The sequence below is a fragment of the Canis lupus genome, chromosome 9 (genome assembly GCF_003254725.2).
Source record: "Canis lupus dingo isolate Sandy chromosome 9, ASM325472v2, whole genome shotgun sequence".
Classification (NCBI taxonomy): domain Eukaryota; kingdom Metazoa; phylum Chordata; class Mammalia; order Carnivora; family Canidae; genus Canis; species Canis lupus.
This window is the reverse complement of record NC_064251.1, coordinates 39,310,080-39,331,793: the sequence shown is the minus strand read 5'-3', so window position 1 is coordinate 39,331,793 and position 21,714 is coordinate 39,310,080. Positions and strand designations below refer to the sequence as shown.

At 42.4% G+C, this 21,714-nt stretch overlaps 1 long non-coding RNA gene across 1 annotated transcript; it reads right to left on the bottom strand.

The window, feature by feature from the left end:
• Nucleotides 1–2,853: 2,853 nt before the first annotated feature.
• LOC125755755 (uncharacterized) lies at nucleotides 2,854–18,466 on the bottom strand. Its single transcript, XR_007413028.1, has 2 exons — nucleotides 17,953–18,466; nucleotides 2,854–4,906 (listed from the first exon to the last, which is right to left on the bottom strand). It is a non-coding gene; the product is annotated as an uncharacterized LOC125755755 (long non-coding RNA).
• Between the last annotated feature and the right edge of the window lie 3,248 nt (nucleotides 18,467–21,714).

Sequence of the window (21,714 nt, the reverse complement as noted above, 5' to 3'; positions counted from 1 at the left end):
AAATGTAAATTGGTGCAGCCACTATGGAAAACAGTATAGAAGTTCTTCAAAAAATTAAAAATAAAAATACCATATGACACAGTAATTCCACTACTGGGTATTTACTCAAAGAAAACAAAAACACTAATTTGAAAAGATATATACACCCCTATGTTTATTGCAGCATTATTTATAATAGCCAAGATACGGACATAACCTAAGTGTCCAGCAATAGGCAAAAGGATAAGGAAGGGAGGCCCGTGTGGCTCAGGGTTTGATCGTCTGCCTTTGGCTCAGGGCGTGATCCCAGGTCCGGGATTGAGTCCGTCTAGGGCTCCCCGTGTGGAGCCTGCTTCTCCCTCTGCCTGTGTCTCTGTCTCTCTCTCTCTCTCCGCGTCTCTCATGAGTAAATCAATAAAACCTTAAAAAAAAAAAAATCCAAAGCCCAACTTTGGGTATAGAGATGACTTAAAGAAAAAAAGAAAAAAAAAAACCCATAAGGGTGACTATCTCTGAGAGGAGACAGATTTTTCCTTTCCTGTTGCTTATCTGTATTTTCTATGTTCTCTATGGTAAGAATAAAGGCCAGTTAAAAACAAAGGCAGACGTTGGAGAGGCCCTCGCTGTGGTCCGTCCTCGCCCACCTGCCGGGTGGGCCGGGCCATGCGCACAGTCACCGAGCACCAGCTTGGCGGGGCTCGGAGCGGGAATTTGCAGAGTCTGCAGTCGTTAGCCAATCCACGTTACAGGTTTGCCCGCGCGCGCAAAATGAGCTTCCGTGAGCTTCTTAGCACGAGTGTTATTTGTTTCATCACAGCTGACCAAGTGTCCACCTCCCGGCGGGATGATTGTACTAGGGAGGACCTTTCTAGCTTTCCTCGCATTTCCGGAGCAGCAAATACTGCTGGGGACCAGACTAGAGCTGCGGTTAATGCGCAGAGAGGACCAAGGGGCGAAAAGCTGGCTGCTCTGCGGAAGGCGGATTCCGACACACCCTTCTCTCCCGGTGTAAGGAGCACCTTGGGATCTGGGGTGTTAGGAGCACCTTGGGGCTATCCGACATCATTAGTCCAAACCCCGCTCCAGTGGTTTCTCTGGGGAGATACAGCCCTCCTGGCCCTTTGCTTTTCTTAGGTCCACCCCCTCAGGCTGTTGTTGTTGTTGTTGTTTTTAAGATTTTATTTATTCGTGAGAGAAACATAAAGAGGCAGAGACATAGGCAGAGGGAGAAGCAGGCTCCCTGCAGGCAGCCTGATACGGGATTCAATCTCGGGACCTCGGGATCACACCCTGAGTCAAAGTCAGATGCTCAACCACTGAGCCACCCAGGCCCCCCCTCTTAGGTCCGCTTTATATGTTTTCTCCAGCTCACTGCATCCAAGACCTGTTGCCAGAACCCACAGCTTTTGGTGCAGGGAAGCCAGGTTTTAAAACAAGATCAGCGAGAAACAGACGCAGGTAGAGGGCTGGGGGCTGGGGAAGGATAGAGACAGCGAGAGATGCCCGAGGGACCCTCACCTGCTGAAATCTCCCTACCCTCACTGCAGACATGGGAGAGAACCTCCGGAGGATGCCAATCCCAACCTTCAAGCCACCTCAAGCTGAAAGTGAATGAAGCATAAACAAACCTTCCCCAGTGTGACCTGTCCGCATTCCAGACCCTCAGGATCCAGGAGCATAATGAGTGGTTGTTTATGTAACTTGAATTTCTTACACATCTATAGTAACTGGAGCGATACCATGTATATTCTTCTCTGACCTCTTTTTGTGGCTGTCTTTCCCCTGAAATCTCATACTCTCTCCTGAATCTCATACTCCTCAATAGGAAGGGAGTAGCTAAAGTTTTGAACCCAAGTGTCATCTCCCAGATCCAATTATGTCACAGAGCATATACACGCTCTCCTTTTCTAAGCACTTCCCAAATTTGATATTTTTATTTATTTTTTTAGAAGATTTTATTTATTTATTCATGATAGACATAGGGGGAGAAAGAGGCAGAGACACAGGCAGAGGGAGAAGCAGGCTCCACGCAGGGAGCCCGACGTGGGACTTGATCCCGGGACTCCAGGATCGCGCCCGGGGCCAAAGGCAGGCGCCAAACCGCTGAGCCACCCAGGGATCCCCGAGTGAAGCCACTTTAATGTTTTGCTTTTTCCACATAGATAACTTCATATCAGCTAAAAAATCATGAAATGAAGAACTGATTATGAAACTGCAGACCCAAAATCACTGGAGTAATAAGTAGGTTTTCCCCAGAGGATTGTTAGAATAAATAACCAGAATACCAAGGATTATGTTTATTTTTTTTATTTTTATTTATTTATGATAGTCACAGAGAGAGAGAGAGAGAGAGAGGCAGAGACATAGCCAGAGGGAGAAGCAGGCCCCATGCACCAGGAGCCTGACGTGGGATTTGATCCCGGGTCGCGCCCTGGGCTAAAGGCAGGCGCTAAACCGCTGCGCCACCAAGGGATCCCCCAAGGATTATATTTAAGTAGTAAACACAACGTATATATTTTAAAATAATAAATAAAGAACAGCGATGGAGATACTATAGCACAGACAGTATGAAATATATTTTTTAAGACAGATGAAATTTGTAAGTAGTTTTAGGCATTAAAGAGGACACAGAGATATAGGATAGCATGCACTGCTGTCTACAAAAATATAATCTGAATAAATTACACTGATAGTCATAGAATTAGATGTCACTTACAGTCAGTTCATTGCATGTTTAATGATACCCAGGTACATACTAATCCATATATCATTTGTATTTCAAACACATAGGTCTCTCCATATTTGTCTTTAAATTTTACATGTTGAACTTACAAAAAGCTAAATGGTTGTGTAAGAAATCCAAATAACTAGCCCTTCTGGGTACTTTATGCTTTATTTGTATATGTGTACATCTCTTCCTCAGATAAACAATGGATTTAAAGTTAACAATTTTGCTTGTAGGAAAACATCAAATAAACCTAAAGCTGCAAAGACATAATATTCATGTGGGCGAAAATTCACTTGTGTCTACTGAAGGAGTACCGAACTTTATCAAAAGCTATTTCATCATCTATTTGGATGATCATATGATTTTTCTCTTTTGATTCTTTAATCTGTCACAAATTACACTGATTTTCTAATGCTAGAATCAATGGTAAATTCCTAATTTAAGCCATCCTGGGTAGGCTTAAATTATGTATTATTTTACATGTTGATGGATTTGGTTTGCCAAAATTTTCATCTAGATATGAGTGATGATGATCTACAATTGTCTTTTCATATTTTACCTCTCCAATTGCTTGGAGAGTTATACTAGTTATACTAGTATAGGTTATACTAGTTTCATGAAATTAGTTAGGAAAGATCTTCTCTATCCTCTTCGACAGTGACAAGGTCATCAAAGACAAAGTCTGGAGAATGGTTCCAGAGTAAAGGAGACTTAAAAACATGCAAACTAAACAGAACATGTAATCCTAGATTAAATCCTAGACCAGAAATTTTTTTCTTTTGCCATGCAGATATTTATTGGACTATGGATAAAATTCAAATAAGGTCTGTAGGTTAGATGATTACATTGTATCAGCGTTAACTTCTGATTTTTATTATTGTACTGTGAATGTCCTTATTTTTAGGAAACACCTACCTATTAGAGGTGAAGGACTAGCATGTCTGTAATTTATTCTCAAATATTTCAGGGAAAAAATGGCAGGAGGCGGCAGCACCGGGACAAGGAGAGAGAAGGCCATCAGGATAATCTGTGGTCAAAGGACTCTGGTCACAGTGACATCTAATATCTAATTTTAAATGTTCACCTTTCATTATGTGCAAACCTCTACAAGTTTTGCTCTAAGTAGGGTCTGATACTCCTTGTAATTTAGGAAATAAAAGGAGATTTTTCTTCATGTGATACAGAGGTGCATGGAGGGGTGCAAAGCTTGGAAAAGCTGTCATGTCAATCCAGAATGTGCCAGCAGAGGTCTTGGCACACCGGTCCAGAGCAGAAAGTGACAGGAGACTACCAGAAGAGGTTTGTGGACTGTGGATGCAATTCTGGCATTCTCAGAAATCTCAATAGAAGGAAACTAGAGAATAGATCAAACTTTCAGTATTTACACACCATTGCTCATACAAAATTAATTGGGCTTTAAAAATCTCAGTAACACTGACAGTTTGGAGAATACTTTTCTCTGCCATAAAGTAAAAGAAATTGAACTAAATGGTTCAGCCCTCCCTCCCTTTCTTTGTGTCAAACCTAGAGTCAAGAGAGAGTAAAAACAGGTGCCAAGTAGTTTGGAGTCAGGTAGATTCACGACTGTATGAAGGGAACCTCACCCAGTCTTCAGAACTACATAACCTATGTTGTAAATGTGATCCATGCCTTGAACCGGGAAATAGATAAGAAGGGATGGGATCATGACAGCCTTATACAAAAGAGAATAAAAGGAGGTTGTAGGAAAATAGGATGTGGTAAACAGGGGGATGCACCACCCAGACCCCGCCTTCAAGGACAGACTTGCTACCCAGATTTGGAAAGGGCTGTCAGTAGCCTCTTAATGTAAGCTCCTCCAGAACTTGACTCAGCTGAGGCGAGCTGCATTGCCTCTGGTCCTGAGCCACTCTTAGACTCACAACTCTCAACTGGCTACTGGAGAATGAGACATGTGACAATATAAAGACTCCGCCATTCAGCTCAAAGCAAGACAACTCTGTTGTTGCACAATTCATTCCACTTCTTCCTGCTTGAGTTGGCTGAGGTTTCCTTGAGAACTCCATCACTGTTCGACTTCTTTCTTTGCCCAATTCTGCTTCCTTCCCCTTTTCTTTGCAGTGTCAATCTGTCCTAAACATCTTGCACCTGAAACTCCATCTCAGCATCTGCTTCTGGAGAACTCAGCTTGCAGCATGGGATAAGAGGACATAGTAGACTCTGTAGCCATAAGAAAGAGAAACAGTGTGGCAAACATAGCTGATTATGAACAAAGATACATGTCACCTTCTCTTCACCTCCTTTCATGCTCAGCCAAGGCCCTCTCTTCTTGGTCTCTCTTACACTAGGTAGTAAAATGTCTTTTTTTCTGATGCTTTCAGAGAAATCCCAAACTGACCATGGTGAAAAGAAATTAGAAGCTTATTTCTCATAGAGAAGTTGAAAAATGATGTTAGCTCTTCTCTGAGAAGTCATCAAAATCCAAGATTCCTTCTTTTCTGTTGCTTGCCTCAGTCAACATGCTTCACATCAAAATCAATTAGCCTAAGTTGTGGTGCAAGAACAAATCCCCAAATCTCAATGGCTTACAACAAACATTTTGTTTCTGGACTATACTCCATGCCTATTGGGAGCTCACATTGGCTTAGCTCCACATCCTTCTCATGTGGAGATCCAGGCAGCCAGGAGACTCCCTATCTGAGACATTGCCAGTCTTCTGGTAGAAGGAAACAAGAGCAAGGAGAAACCACATGATGGCTCTTTGAGGTTTAGCACACTTTACTTCTACTCACATTTAATTGGCCAAAGCAAATCACATGGTCAGGCTTGCTTTCAATGGGGCAGTAAATGATTACATTTACTAACCCAGAGAGGGGCAGAAAATATTTTGGAAAAAAAATACAAAAATATATATATTTGCTCACAAAGATTCACTTCCCTTTCTTTCCTATTCAAAATACACCCCCACAAACACTTTAAGGAAACATCTCAAAAATTCCATCCAATGGGATGTCCCATCGTGGACAAAGTCCAAATCTTGTGATAGTCTTTTTAAAAAGATTTTACTTACTTATTCATGAGAGACACACAAAGCAAGACAGAGACATAGGCAGAGGGAGAAGCAGGCTTCCCATGGGGAGCTGGATGCCTGACTCGATCCTGGGACTCAGGGATTACGCCCTGAGCCAAAGGCAAGACGCTCAACCACTAACCACCCAGGTGTCCCTTGTAATAGTCTTTATATCAGGTCTGGATATGACTCCTTTGGATATTTATGAATTAGACATACAAGTTATCTTTCCTCCACACAAAACATTTATACTCGATACAATGTGGAACAGTAATGGGATAACTTCAGTCCCCGCACCTCCAATTTGGACAGAGGAAGAATGGGAGGGACAGAGTAGTCACAGAAATTCTCAAGTCCCTCTGGGCAGACATTGTAAGGGTTTTTTACCTGGGGTGGGGAGTGTTCCCTGATCAATTTTACTCCCAGTAAGTGGTTCCTCCATTCATTATTCCCTCTGGTTCTTGATTTTTACCCTCATGGAGTTCCTTCTTTCCCATCATCTTCTTCAACCACTTTTAAAGAGGGAATTGGGAACCATGTCCTCCTTAGATGCTGAGCAACTTTCTCAACATACCACTTGTCCACAGAATGGGTCTAATGAGTTGTTTTAAGTCACAAAGAGCCAGAATTTTTGTTTTCTCAGTCCAGATTATGGTTCTTTGGCAATTTACCTTTTATCAAAAACACATTTGTTGTTGTTGTTTGAATCTATTTGGCTCCAGTTTACTCCATGTGCCCATACCTATACTTTTTTAAAGATTTTATTTATTTATTCATGAGAGTCACACACACAGAGGCAGAGACACAGGCAGAGGGAGAAGCAGTCTCCTTGCAGGAAGCCTGATGTGGGACTCGATCCCAGGACTCCAGGATCATGCCCTGAGCCGAAGGCAAGCGCTCAACTGCTGAGCCACCCAGGCGTCCCCAGTATTTTTTTATTTTTTTATTTATTTTTTTTTTAATATTTTTAATTTTTATTTATTTATGATAGTCAGAGAGAGAGAGAGAGAGAGGCAGAGACACAGGCAGAGGGAGAAGCAGGCTCCATGCACCGGGAGCCCGATGTGGGATTCGATTCCGGGTCTCCAGGATCGCGCCCTGGGCCAAAGGCAGGCGCCAAACCGCTGCGCCACCCAGGGATCCCCCCAGTATTTTTTTAAAAAGCTCATTAAGGGAGGAATAATTCTAGATTTACAGAAAAGTTGCAAAGATAGTACAGAAAGTTTGCATATACTCTTTACTCGGTTTCACTTTATGTTAATTAACATCTTACATAACCATGGCACATTTGTCAAAATTAAAAATTAGCATTGGTACATTATTATTAACTGAAGTACAGATTTTATTTGAACTTCACCTGTTTTAACACAAGTGTCCTTTTGCTATTCTAGGATTCAGTCCAAAATACCAAATTGCATTTAATCACTTCTTTTTATAAAGAGTTGACTTACGCTGAATGAAAAGGATCTAAAGGGCAGCCCAGGTGGCTCAGTGGTTTAGCACTGCCTTCAGCCCAGGGTCTGATCCTGGAGACCTGGGATCAAGTCCCACATCGGGCTCCCTGTGTGGAGCCTGCTTCTCCCTCTACCTGTGTCTCTGCCTCTCTCTCTGTGTGTGTATCTCTCATGAATAAATAAATAAAAATCTTAAAAAAAAAAAGGATCTAAAAAAGAGAGGCAACATAACATAGGTTGCCATCTATTCAGTCTCCAGTAATACCTTTTCATTGTACATTGCTTGGCCCTGGAAACAAAGCTGCATATTTTAGTGTTTTGTTGTTTTGCAGTGTTCCCCCTAAGCACCAATTTCTGTATCAGTCAGACCAGGCCAGATTTTGTTGTGATAACAAGTTAGTCTAAAAGTCTCAGTGACTTAAAACAACAAATATTGATTTGACTCTCTATGTATCTATGTATCTATCTATCTTTCTATCTATCATCTATCTACCTATCTATCTATTTCATTTCGGGACCCACGCTGAATGTGGAATATTGCCCATCTTGTGTCAGAAGGAAAAGAAAACACACACTATGTGTCAGAGGTAACACACACTATGTCTGCTCATATTCCATTGCTCAAAACAAATCATATTACCAGTCCTGAAACCAATGGGGCACAGAATATGATCTACTTCTCAGCAGGGACACCAACCATGTTGAAAATATTACAATTTACCACACTGTGCCCCAGGATGCCTGACCAGCTTCTGGTGTCTTGTCCACAGTTCAGCTAGCAGAAAAGAGAGAAGGTGGGGTTTCACTTTCTTTTTAAGGACACAATACAAAAATTACACACATAATTTCTAATCACATCCCACTGGCCAGATCTTGGGAACAAGCCATATCTAATGGCTTAGTAGTACAGCAATGTAGTTTTTAGCTGGGTGTCCATATAGTTTTTTATTTGGTTCAATAATGTTTGTCTTTTACTTGGAAAATTTACTCTAAGCAGTATTCAAGAAAGAGCACCAACCTTACACAAATCTTTTGGAGAATAAAGTAAAGAACACTTTCCTGAATCTGATAAAGATGACTTACAAAATAAGACCCATTAAAAATCACACCCAATAAGGAAATATTGAAACCTCTCCTCTAGGGTTTTGGAATAAGAGAAGGGTGCTCTTTATTTTTACTTCTATTCAACACTGTACCAGAGACCTCAGTGCAATAAGGCAAGAATAGCCAAACAATCTTGAAGAACAACAAAGAACAATGTTAAGACACTGAAATGCAGAAGACCCACAGATTAAGGAGAATTGAGAAGCAGACAATTCACAGTCACCTGATTTAGGCCACAGAGAGGGAGCGAGGTGGAAGAGGGAGCGAACTCAAACTCGCATGCGGCCAGGACTAGGTTGGGGGGAGTGAGGCAGTGTTGTGCAACTGACGGGTGGCACCCTGGTGTTCAGATTTTGATATTTTGTTCATTGTGGAGTTTTGCATTAATTTTGATTTTTTAAAGATAGTATTTATCTTAATTACTGAAAAGTTTTTTGGGGGAAGGGGAGGTGTCGTGGAGAGGAAGAGTGCGTCCTTAAATTTTATAGTGGTGACTGGTGCCTCATTCTCCTTCCGCTAGCCAGCCCTGATACGCTTCTTAACTTAAATATAGTCACGATGATGGTTCCAAGGCTTTAGACCTATGTCAAAATTCATCACATTGTATGCTTTAAACATGTGCAGCTTAATGTATGTTAATTATACTTCAAGACAGCTGTTTTTATTTTTTAAAGGTTTTATTTATTTATTCATGAGAAGAGAGAGAGGCAGAGACACAGGCAGAGGGAGAAGCAGGCTCCATGCACCGGGAGCCCGATGTGGGACTCGATCCCGGGTCTCCAGGATCGCGCCCTGGGCCAAAGGCAGGCGCCAAACCACTGCGCCACCCAGGGATCCCTGTTTTTATTTTTTAAATTCTTTTTCAAGACATCTGTTTTTAAAAAAGCATTGTAAGAAATAGACTGTAGGCTCATTGTGGGTGAACTCTCCCCGAAGCTGCGGTCTTCCCGCCGAGACTGGCGCAGCCAGCCCCGCGAGAGCCGAAACCCACATCCCCACCCAAGGCCCCGCGCTTGGCGCGGGGGACCTGAGCCTCCAGGCGCAACGAGTCCTGTCGGGAGCCGCGCCAGCCGTGGCTGCACCCGGGCTGGCGCCGGCGCGCGGGAGCCGCAGCCCTGCCGGGGCGCGCCCTGCTGCCGAGGTTGGTGCCCGCGCACCTTCTCCACCTTCCCCGGGCGGGCCTGTCCGCTGCCCGGCCGGGAGCGCGTTTCCATTCCCCGCGGAGAAACACGCGCCCCCTGAGCCGCGCCCCTTCCTGGAGGCGCGGAGCGCGTCCTCTGCAGGTGTCGGTCGCCCCACCCGCGGAGTGGCAGGCACCGCCCCAGGGGGAGGGGGTGCGGCCGAGCGCACTGAAGGTGCGTCCGGTTGCCCAGGAGACCGGGCGGTACCACGTGTGGCCACCCCTGGGGGAATGAAGTTAAGAATGATTCGTTTAGTTTTTATTATGAAATATTTCAGATGTACAAAAAGGCATACCGCCCCCCGTGAATCTACCTCCCACCCTAGGGAACAAATGCCACTACACCTGCATTGTCCTGTATCTTCCCTCCGGGGCCTCATTCCCCCCCCCTCCCCACCTTCTACTTTTCATCTCCCCTCCTCCCCCTCCTTTGTCCATTCACAAACCGTCCTTTTTATTTAGCGGAGGTATTAGGCTCCTCTGACTTAGTAGCCAAGTGTAGTCGTTTTGGAAATTCCAGAGCAACCCAAAAGTCTTGAAAACGACTTCTTTGCTCTAGTTCACATCATGGAAAATCGAGGAGCGGATATACGATCCTTTTGTAGACCACGATTTAAGAAACGAGGTTAACAAAGGGGAAATGCCTCAATTGAAAGCCCTGAATTTAATTCTCTTGTGTCTATTTTACCAAATAGTATTAAAGCTCTCTAAGTCTCCATTAAAAGTATTAGTTAAGATAGAGTTGGAGGGTTCACGTAAAAATGGTTGAATATTTAGCTTCGATATTCGGGACTGAGAAGGACAGATCGGGACCTGCGGGCCTCGGGGCTTGTGCCCCGGGCTTCACAGCAAACAAACCGACTTTCAGCCAGACGGTAGTGTTCCTCAGTCTGCACGGGAATCCAGAACACCGCCCAAACCGCGCGCAGACCGAATTGTCACATGAGCCACGTGCAGGTGCAAGAACACTGCGAGGACCTGGAGGAGGCTGCAGGGAAAGTACCGAGAGGTGAACGTGTCGACTACCCCGGGGCCACCTCGTGGGCAGCGCCTATGTCCTGTTGCGGCGCAGGGAGAGCGCAGGGCAGGCAGCGGCCTGCACTCCGCCCCCGCGGGTCAACTGGCAGGCTGTGGGTAGTGCTGAGCTGTCCTCTGTCACCGACGTCCCGGAGCCACGCGGTCGCTGTCGGCCGTGTGAGGTGGGCGAGTGTCCCCGCGGTGGCAGCTGCGACTTCGTACACCTGCACCCCAGCTCCTGGAACCCCCGACGTCAGCTGGGTGGGCGAGGACCCCAGGCGCAGACCTGAGCACCAGCCCAAGACCAGCGCTTAAGTCTTAACTCCAAAACCAATCGGAACTCCAAGCTCCCAAACCCAAGACCAGTTTGGATCTCCAATCTGGATAGCAGTCCCTGTGCACCAGCTCTGATGCCACCCAAGAAACTAGTCACCCCCTAGGTCCCATACCGGCCGCTGTCCCCGAGAAAGAACGCGACGACTTTCCCCAGACCACGGGCTTGGCTGCTTCTGAGACCCTGGTTCCCTTGACCTCCACCGTGACAGGTGACCTCCACCTAGCCGGTGTGGAGGCGGACAAAAATCAAGGCCATTCCACCGCAAGTTTAGCATTAGCACAAGTACAGCCATCTTAGGCCCCTGTGAATAAGAGCTGAACTTTATAGGAAAAACTGCAGAAAGAATCCCATATCAGAAAGACAACAGAACTCAGAATTGCCCTGGGCAGAGACAACCGTATCAGAAAGACAACAGAGCCCACACCAGTGGTAGAAAGTCCCATACTAGAATGAGAACAGAGCTCAATGCCCTTGAAAGCGCCACATCAGAATGTAAACAGAACTTGGAGAAATTCTTCCACCCCTTCTGAAAATCCCCTAGACCAACCTATAAAAAACCCAGCTGTAACCCACTTCGAGGTCCAAGTCCCTGCTCCACTGTATCGGGTATACTTGGACCCAAGCTCGAGCTTGCTAATAAACCCTCGTGCACTTGCATTGGTGTTGGGTCCTTGGTGGTTTCTCGGATTTGCAATCTTGGGCACAACAGCCAGGACCCCTCCAAAAAGCTCCCTTAACTCCCCTGCGCCATCCTCTCCAGGCTCCAGGGCTCTATGGTGTAATCTGTTCAACACAGGGACCTTATCTTACCACCCTGCCCCTAATAAAGTTCTGTATTGAGGGTTGGGGGGAAAAAAGTATTAGTAAAGAAAGGATTCTTAAATTTTTATTTTATTTAAAGATTTTATTCACCTCCTGACCCCCAAGAAGACAGAACCTGAGGTGAGACTTGATTTCAGGAACCTGGGATCATGACCTGAGCGAAGGTAGATGCTTAACTGACTAAGCTACCCAGGGGCCTGAGATTCCTAAACTTTTAAAGTACCACTAATTTCTGGCCTAAAGTTAATTTAAATAGATTGTTTCCTTATCAGTAATAAGCCCATACTTTTGAAGTCAGATTTTCCTGTTTCTCAATTCAAAAGTTTTTAGAGAGAAATGATTTATATTAGAAAGATAGAATATAGGACACCTTGGTGTCTCAGCGGTTGAGCGCCTGTCTTCGGCCCAGGGTGTGATCCTGGAGTCCTGGGATCGAGTGCTACCTCCTGCTTCCTCATGGAGCCTGCTTCTCCCTCTGCCTGTCTCTCTTTCTGTGTCTCATGAATATAGAAATAAAATCTTTAAAAAAAAGAAAAGAAAGATAGAATATTGTTTAAATTTTATTTCTTGTTTCTACATTAATTTTCATGTTTATTCTATTGAATGTAGTATTTACCTTTAAATATTTTGTTTCTCAATTTTAACTTTTTTTCAAGCAGAAAACAAAACTTGTCTGAAAATTAAATTTGTTAATGAATTTAATGTGTTTATGCAAGTTTCAGAGTCATGTTTATAGGGTGACCCACTGAGCTAGTATTTTCTTCTCTATGCGTGGAGGGTATTTCTTAAAGGGTTGACATATTTAAAGGATTAGAGATTTTGGCTTATTTTCTTATTTTTTTTCCTGAAAATCTTAGAGTCCCCTCTATTAGATTTATATGAGCCCTTGGTTGTATGTTGAAACTGATCAATATAACCATAGGATTTGAGAGGCATTCGTGCATTTATTTTCTAATACCTTCTGAAGATAGGCTATTTTTCAAAGGCAGCTACTTCTCTTAATTATCCTTAGCATATCCTCACCACCTCACAAGGAGCAAACAGCTTTTTGAACTATATTACTTCAGCATCAGATATATTGGGGTCCCAACTGGGGCATGGCTTTCCCCAGGATTCCTCATTGCATTTATCAGTTTATTAACGTATAAGAAAGCTCCAGTCTATCAAGTCTCAAGGCACCCCCTCACTTTGATCTGATTAAACATGGAGATATTTATTTATTTATTTATTTATTTATTTATTTATTTATGAGATTTTATTTATTTATTCATAAGAGACATACAGAGAGAGGCAGAGACACAGGAAGAGAGAGGAGAAGCAGGCTCCAGGCAGGGATCCCAATGTGGGACTCGATCCCCGGACTCCAGGATCACACCCTGTGCCAAAGGCAGACCCTCAACTACTAAGCCACTCAAGTGTCCCAGGCATGGAAATATTTAAAGGGGATAGAAATACACTCTGAAAAAGCTAAATACTGTATGATTCCATCTATATGACATCCTGGAAAAGACAGTAAAAAGATCAGTGGTTGTCCACAGTTCGGAAGGAGGGACTGTGGTAGGGAGAATAGGTGGAGCCAGGGATTTTTAGGACAGTGCAACTGTTCTGCATGATACTGTAATGGAGCATACATATTATTACACGTTTGTCAAAAACCCACAGAATGTACAACACAAAAGTGGGCTCTAATATGGACTTTAACTATGGACTTTAATTAATAAGAATGAATCAATATTGGTTCATCAATTATTATAAATTCTACACTAAGGAAAGATATTCATAAATAGGGAAAACTAGAAGGGGAGTAAGGAAGTATATATTTGTATCTTGTGCTCAATTTTCCTGTAAAGCTAGAACTACCTTGAAAAATAAAGTATTAGCTTTTGAAAATCCAGTTAGAAAATGAACATGAGGGACGTGGTTAAGCGTCTGCCTTTGGCTCAGGGCCTGATCCTGGAGACCCGGCATCAAGTCCCACATCAGGCTTCCTGCATGGAGCCTGCTTATTCTTCTGCCTATGTCTCTGCCTCTCTCTCTCTCTGTGTCTCTCATGAATAAATAAAATCTTAAAAAAAATGAACAAGAGACATTCATCAAAGAAGATATACACAGCAAATAAGCACATGAAAAAACATTCAGTATCACTAGCCATTGGGAAATGCAAATTAAGGCCCTGGTTAGATTTTGCTATAGTAAAATAAATAGCAACAACACCAAATGCTAGTAAAGATACAGAGAAACTGGATCTCTCATAGCTTACTCATGGGAATATGAAATGGTATAGGCATTCTGGAAAAGTTTCTTTAAAAAAGAAATATGCACTTACCACAGGACCTAGCAATTGTGCTCCCAGGCATTTATTTCAAGAAATGAAAATCTATGTCCACTCAAAACCTGTACATAATTATTTATAGCAGCTTTATCTGTAATAGCTCCAAACTGGAAGCAACCAAAGTGCCCCTCAATAAACTCTGGTCCATCCATAGCATGAAATACCACTCAGAAATAAAAAGGAACAAACTATCAATAGACACAACAACTGGATAAATCCTAAAGGCATTATGCTGAGTGAGAACAGCCAATTTCAAAAAGTCATATACTAAAAAAAAAAGGTCATATACTTTATGATTCCATTTATATAACATTCTTGAAGTTACAAAATTATAGAGATAAAATAAAGATTAGTTGCCAGAGGTTAGGGATGGTGGTGGAGGGGAATGCATGTATATAACTATAAAGGAGTAGCATAATGGAGATCTTTGTGATGGAATTGTTCTTTTAAAAAAAATTTTTTTTTATTTATTCATGAGAGAGAGAGAGACAGAGGGAGAAGCAGGCTCCATGCAGGGAACCCAACATGGGACTCGATCCCAGGTCTCTAGGATCACGCCCTGGGCTGAAGGCAGCGCTAAACCGCTGAGCCACCCGGGCTGCCCTATAATGGAATTATTCTTTTTTTTTTTTTTTTTTAATGGAATTATTCTTGATTAGGGTGGTAGGTATACAAATTTACAATAAAACTGTACCATTGTACCAATATCAATTTCCTGGTTTTGATATACTATAATTACATAAGATGTAGCCATTGGAAGAAACTAAAATGGTACACAGGACCTCTCTCCAAGAACTTTGAAACTTCCTGTGAATATATAATTATTTCTAAATAAAAAGATCTTGTTTTAGAGAGAGAGAGAGAGCGAAACAGCTCATGCTTGCATGTGAGCCAGGGGACATGGGGAGGGGCGTGGTTCAGAGGGAGAGGGAGAGAGAATCTCAAGCAGGGTCCATGTTGGCATGAGCCTGATGTAAGCCTCAATCCCAGGACTCTTGAGATCATCACCTGAGCCAAAATCAAGAGTTGGACACTTAACCAACTGAGCCACTCAGGCGCCCCCAAAATAAAAAGTTTTCTTAAAAAGGCAAGTATAGGTTGAAAGGATATATATGCAACACATAAATGACCATATTAGCATCAGAATATACAAAGAATAAAAAAAAAGAATATACAAAGAAAACAAATAAAAAGATTAACAAATAGGATTTAAATCTTTTTGTTTAAAAGATTAACAAATAGAAAACAAATAAAAAGATTAAAACAAACAAATAGGAATATGCAAAAATAATTTAACAGAATTGATGAAGAAACACAACTGGCCAACAAATATAAGAGAAGATACTCAGCTTCGGAGTAATTGGAGAAATGTAAAGGAAAACTGCAGTTATCATTTCATTCCCTTCAGATTGGCAGACATTTTGTAAGCCTGACAACATGAAGTCTTGACCAAATGTAGGAAAATTGGAACTCTGATTTGTTATTGGTAGCAGTATAAAATGGTGCAACAATGTGGAGAAAATTTTATAGTTTATAGTAAAACTGGAAATGTACATAACCTTTACCCATCAATTCCACATTTTGGCTTGTACTTTAGTAAAACAAACAAAAAAACAAAACCCAAGTATGTCAATAATGTGCACAAGGAGACAAGAACAGTCATTTTAGTACTTTTTGGAACACCAAATATTGGAAATAGCTTAACTGTCCATCAATAATGGAATGAAGAAATAAAATATCCTAATATTTATTGGAGGGAATATTAGGAATAACTTTAAAAGAATAAACTATAACACACGCATTGACATAGATGTGAGAAACAAACAAAAAAGTTAAAAAATCAAGTTGCAGAAGCATATATATAGAATTATACCATCTTAATCAGCTAAACATGCACATACAACAATGTTACATGTTGTTCCTGGATAGGTGTGTGTAAACAGTGTATGTGAAAAAGGCTGTAAAGATATGCAGTAAACTCAGAATATTGGTTACCTCTGAGAAAAGGAGAGAAAAATAAATTGGGGATGAAAGGCAAAAAGAAACAAATTTATCTACAATATTTTGTTTATTGAATTTTAAAAAGGCTTGAAGTAACTATGGCAAAATGCCAACAGCTATTAATTTGGGGCAAAGGGATAACAAAAATCTGGGGTAAGGAAAGAAATTTTTGTCATTTATCTTTGTACTTATATAAGTTCATTTTCCTTGCTATTATTACACATACACCACACCAGCCCAAAATGGGGCTTATCCCAGGATACAAGATTGTACCAGAAAGCCATTAATTAATATAAAGTATCACATGAACAATTAATAGAAAGTTAAAATAGTCTCAAATACAAAAATCTGTTTTATAATATTCACTCAAAAAGTGTTCTAGAGAAGCATTATTTTAGAATATTAACAGGAAGGTTTTGGTTTGGTTTGGTTTTTAATTTGAAAAAGACTTGAGGCAGGGCATCCCTGGGTGGCTCAGCGGTTTAGCGCCTGCCTTCGGCTCAGGGTGTGATCCTGGAGTCCCGGGATGAAGTCCCACATCAGACTTCCTGCATGGAGCCTCTCTCTCTCTCTCTCTCTCTCTCTCTCTCTCTCTTTCTCTCTCTCATGAATAAATAAATAAGGTCTTTAAAAAAAAAAAAGAAAAGAAAAAGACTTGAGGCAACATCAGTCTACACACACACACACACACACACACACACACTGCTGGGCCCTGGTGGCAGGGCCACACAAGTGAGTTGGGGTGTGGGAACTAGGGCAAGTGTTCGTATTATCTGAATGAGTGTGGGTGGTTTGGAGATGATGAGGTGAGGAGTCCATGGTGAAGGGAAGTAGGGTTATGAGGGAGCCAGAAAATTACAATCCACAAAGAAACAAACAACAGACACAGGAGGGAGGAGACCCACATCTTTAGGCCTGGCTCTGCTCCCCAGCATCATGCTGTATTACCTTGTACTTCACAGATGAAGACTCAAGTCAGAACATTGATGGCCTGCCCAGTATTACAAGCAGTATTAGATAACCTCCTCTGATTTCTTTCTTTCCCTCACTTCACTGCTCTGATTCTGGTCTCCAGCAGTTTATTGTTCACACACATACTGAAACAGTTCACTTAATTTGGGTCTAAAATTCATCTTACATTTATGGCTAAGGTAATAAAAGCATATTTGTGTCGTAAAAGTGAGGATATTGATTGATGTCTAGAGAAAACATCCAGAATATATGTAGGTGTTACCTCTCTCTGGTGAAATAAGTATCTGTTGGTACAGATGATTGTGTTCCTCTTACAGAGGAAATCTTTCTTTACTCTCCACCTGCTGAAGTATTCATAATTATATATTCATTTGTGTCCCATCTCCAAAAGGATGTAAAGAAAGAATTTGTTAAAGTTGGGCAAGTTCACTTTCCAGTGTGTTTAATTAATGTTGGTGAATAAAATAGCCAAATGTATTTGTTCTTTGCTAAGTCTGCTCTGTCACCCTCTACACCCCTGCCTGTCTCAGACCTCTGCCAGATTGTCCGGCATCCTGCATCCTGCAGCCCTGGCCTCGACTGAAAGGTGAGTCTCAGTTCTCCTCATGGTCTGTTTGGCTAATTCAGGAAAAGTGTAACCTTAACATGTCCCCTGCCGCCTCTCTTGCCTAAAGTGGATATATCTTAAAGGGTCTGTAAGAACAAGAGGGAATGTGAGCAGTGGAGGTGGGGGTGGGCAGAGCAGAGGGAGAGGGAGAATCCTAAGCCCGTTCCATGCTCAGTGTGGAGCCCAAAGCAGGGTTTGATCCCACGACACTGAGATCATGACCTGAGCTGAAATCAAGATCAGTTGCTTAACTGACTGAGCCACTCAGGTACCCTTGGATTTTCATCTCAGAGTTCTGTGGTCCTTTTTAGTGCCCATTCTTTCTGTGGAAAAGGCATGGCTCGGATCTCTTCAGGCAGTTTGTACTTACCTCAGTAATAAGAAGATTCCTCAGGGATGCCTGAATGGCTCAGTGGTTGAGTGTCTGCCTTTGGCTCAGGTGATGATGATCAGTTCCGTGCTCAGGTCCTGGGATCAAGTCCCACATCGGGCTCCCTGCAGGGAGCCTGCTTCTCCCTCTGCCTATGTCTCTGCCTTTCTCTGTGTTTCTCATGAATAGAAAGGTGAAATCTTAAAAAAAAAAAAATTTCTCAGGGTAGGGGTGTTGAAGAGAAAGCTCCTGGACATCCTGGATCTGTATGGGTGTCTGCAACTTGACAAGGGAGAAGAAGAGAAATGGATAGTAAATCTGAGCCCCCAGGACAAAAGTACGCCTCCAGGAGGAGTGCTCAGTTTTGATTGCTTTGGAAAACGAAACTAGAATATTCTTTTTTAAAGTTTCAATTTCTTGGAAAATTAGGCTAGATGTGCTCCTGTCTTTTAGGTTTCAATTTCCCAGAAAATTAAATTGGAATGTTCTCACTTTGGGGCACTTGGGTGGCTCAGTGGTTGAGCAACTGCCTTCGGCTCAGGTCGTGATCCCGGGGTCCTGGGATGGAATCCCGCGTCCGTCTCCCTGAAGGGAGCCTGCTTCTCCCTCTGCCTATGTCTCTGCCTCTCCCTCCGTGTCTCTCATGAATAAATGAATAAAATATTTTTTTAAAAAGACATCTGAAAAAAAAATAAAAAATAAAAAAAATAAAGACATCTGAGTCTTGACATCTTTACTTGAATCTTCAGTAATAAGAAGATTCCTGGGATCCCTGGGTGGCGCAGCGGTTTGGCGCCTGCCTTTGGCCCAGGGCGCGATCCTGGAGACCCGGGATCGAATCCCACGTCGGGCTCCCTGCATGGAGCCTGCTTCTCCCTCTGCCTGTGTCTCTGCCTCTCTCTCTCTCTCTGTGTGTGTGACTATCATAAATAAATAAAAATTTAAAAAAAAAAGATTCCTCAGGGATGCCTGAATGGCTCAGTGGTTGAGTGTCTGCCTTTGGCTCAGGCGATGATGCCAGGGTCCAGCTGAGTTTTCAACTGCTCAATTTACCAAAAAGATTTTCTTGCTAATGTTACCTAAGTCAAGAAACTGATAGAAGTCTGGAAAATGAGCATAAAATTTGGGAGTTGGTTATTAAAGAAGGAGAAGAAGAATGTTCTCACCTCTTAATGCCTGCCTTCCCCATCTCAAGAAGAAAGAAAAGAAAGCTGTTTCACATCTATTAATGGAAATTCACCATTTTAAATAAGTAGGTGAAAGGAAAGGCTAGTTAGTTCTGGTTTGACTCTAAAGGAATTGTTTATCACGAGGAAAATGATGCCACAGAAAAGCCTATTTGGGTTACACACCAACTGTTAATTAAGGAGGAAACTCAGGGAAGTGGAATTGGAGAGGAAAAAGATAGAGAGGGAGAGAGGAATTATTATTTTGTGAAGTAAGCCTGAGTTACTCAAGAAATGTTTCATGAAATAAAGAAAAGCAATGCTCAAGCCAGATAGGGAATTAAACAGTGCATCTCACTGACTTTCTCACTTAATTTTTCTAGTAGCTTCTATCATTTCAACAGTTGTAGTTAAGGCCAATTAAACTTTTGCTGAATTTCCTTTTATTGCTTTGGCTTCTAATGGAGTTGCAATGGTTTCTGATTACATTTCTTCTATTTATCACTTTAATCTGCAACTTGCTTCCACAGTTCATACAAGTCACAGTTCCGTTGAGCTCTTGTTTGGTTTCTTTTGGGTGCCCATCGTTAGAGATTGCAAGAACACTACAATATAGATTTAGCAATCATTTTTAGCCATGAGAAAAGGTGTGCACTAGAGGGAATTGGGTTTGAGATGTCATTAATTCTCAATCTTCGCTGCTCATCAGAACCTTTCAAAACACTTTTTTTTTTTTAATGCACATTCTAGGGCTCCTCCTCCAGATACACAGAGTCAAATAATGAGTCAGTAGTATTTTTAAGAGGCCCAGGGGTTGTATGGTCAACAAGGTTCAGGAACTACTAGCCTCCCATTTTCCCTCTCTTATTATCACGGACTATTGGCTTACTATTCATGGTGGACTGTCATAGCAATTAGTAGTATTATAGCTTGCCCCCCAAATCCAATTTGTACCAAATCTGACCAACATTATCACTTCATGGCATTGCCTACATGTGGAACAGAGCGGGTAATTATCTGGTCTCAGAAAAGTATTAAAACCCACAAATTAGCTGAGAGACATACAGCCTCCTAAAAAATCATACTTGAAAAGCATCCACTGAGAAAAACCCAGCAGAGTCCAGAGAAAAACCAAGACATCTTAATGTCTTAATAACCACTGTTCACAAAGGATCAGTGTTGTGCCAAACCTTGTGTGAATAAGCATTTCATAGTACCTCCTTATCCCTAGGAAGGAAGGAAGCTTCAGAAGGGTTAAGTAACATTGTTTATAAAATAACTTCTAGGGGTACCTGGGTGGCTCCGTGGTTGAACGTCTACCTTTAGCTCAAGTCATGATCCCAGGGTCCTGGGATTGAGTCCCGCATTGGGCTCCCTGCAGCAAGCCTGTTCTGTCTCCGCCTCTCTCTGTGTGTATCTCTCATGAATAAATAAATAAAATATTTCTTTTGAAAATAAAACAACTTCTAAACACAGTTTGCCTATATGCAAGGCTCTGAGAATTTAGTAGTGATTTACTACTTACTGTTTGTTGACACTTGGGTTCGTATCAAGTCCATGAAACAAAGCATTTACTCTTTACAACCATCTGAGGGATATAATGTTATTTTTTTTCCATTTGATATAAGAAAAATCAGTTAACTTGTCCAGATTACATTTGGATGCTTGAATCCTTATTTGAACCTTGTCACATCTGACTCTGAAACCCACACAAGCACATGAGTGCCTTAAAGCTCAGCTCGATGGAAACTGTGGTCATTCCTGCAAAGCAATCTTGGTGGGTGTTCTTCCTGTCATCCAAGCACTGGCCGCATGCATTTCAACATTCAATACAAAGCTTCCCAACTAGTCTCCAAATTATAGATTCTCAGGCACCTGCCCTAGGGTTGAGTGGGTATGGAGGTGGGACGCAGGGAATCTGGAAGTTTAACAATCAGACTAGGTGATTCTTGGCAGGCAAATTTAAGTACCTTCAGACAAGCAGAGTTTTATAGGCCTCCTGAGTGGTGCACCTGGCAATTGCCACTCCTCAGGGAGGGCCCGACCACCAACGCCAGCTTCCCACACTGACCTGTGGGCAAAGGAGGGAAGAAGAATGCTTCTGTCCTAATTGTGTTATTCTATTGTGGAGTTCCCTGAAATGTCGGCACTTTCACCCTCACTCCGGTATTTTATGGAGCTGAAGAGCTTTTGCATCTTTGACTTGCCTGTCATCATCTTCTCTGTGGGCTCAAGGTCAGGTCGGCTGGACCAAGAAACCCATAGGGACATTGGAGAGTCTCTGCTGCACTGAGAGCCACCCCTCCCTCGGCCACAAAGTGGAAAATGTCTCACTTACTGTATGGGACACTGCAGAGTGCACAGGGCCTGCAGAACAATCAACCCAAACAGGATACAAAATAGAGTGTGCACTGTGATTACAGCTCTGCTAAAATATATCTGCCAACCAACCGACACTGGAAATGAATAAGCAGAAATGAGAACAGCTGTGTGATATGGTGGCAGGAATGGGGATGTGTTTTCTTTTGTCCCTCTCTACATTTAATCTTTCTGTAATGTCACCATACAGACCTAGTGATGAAAGGTATATTTTTTA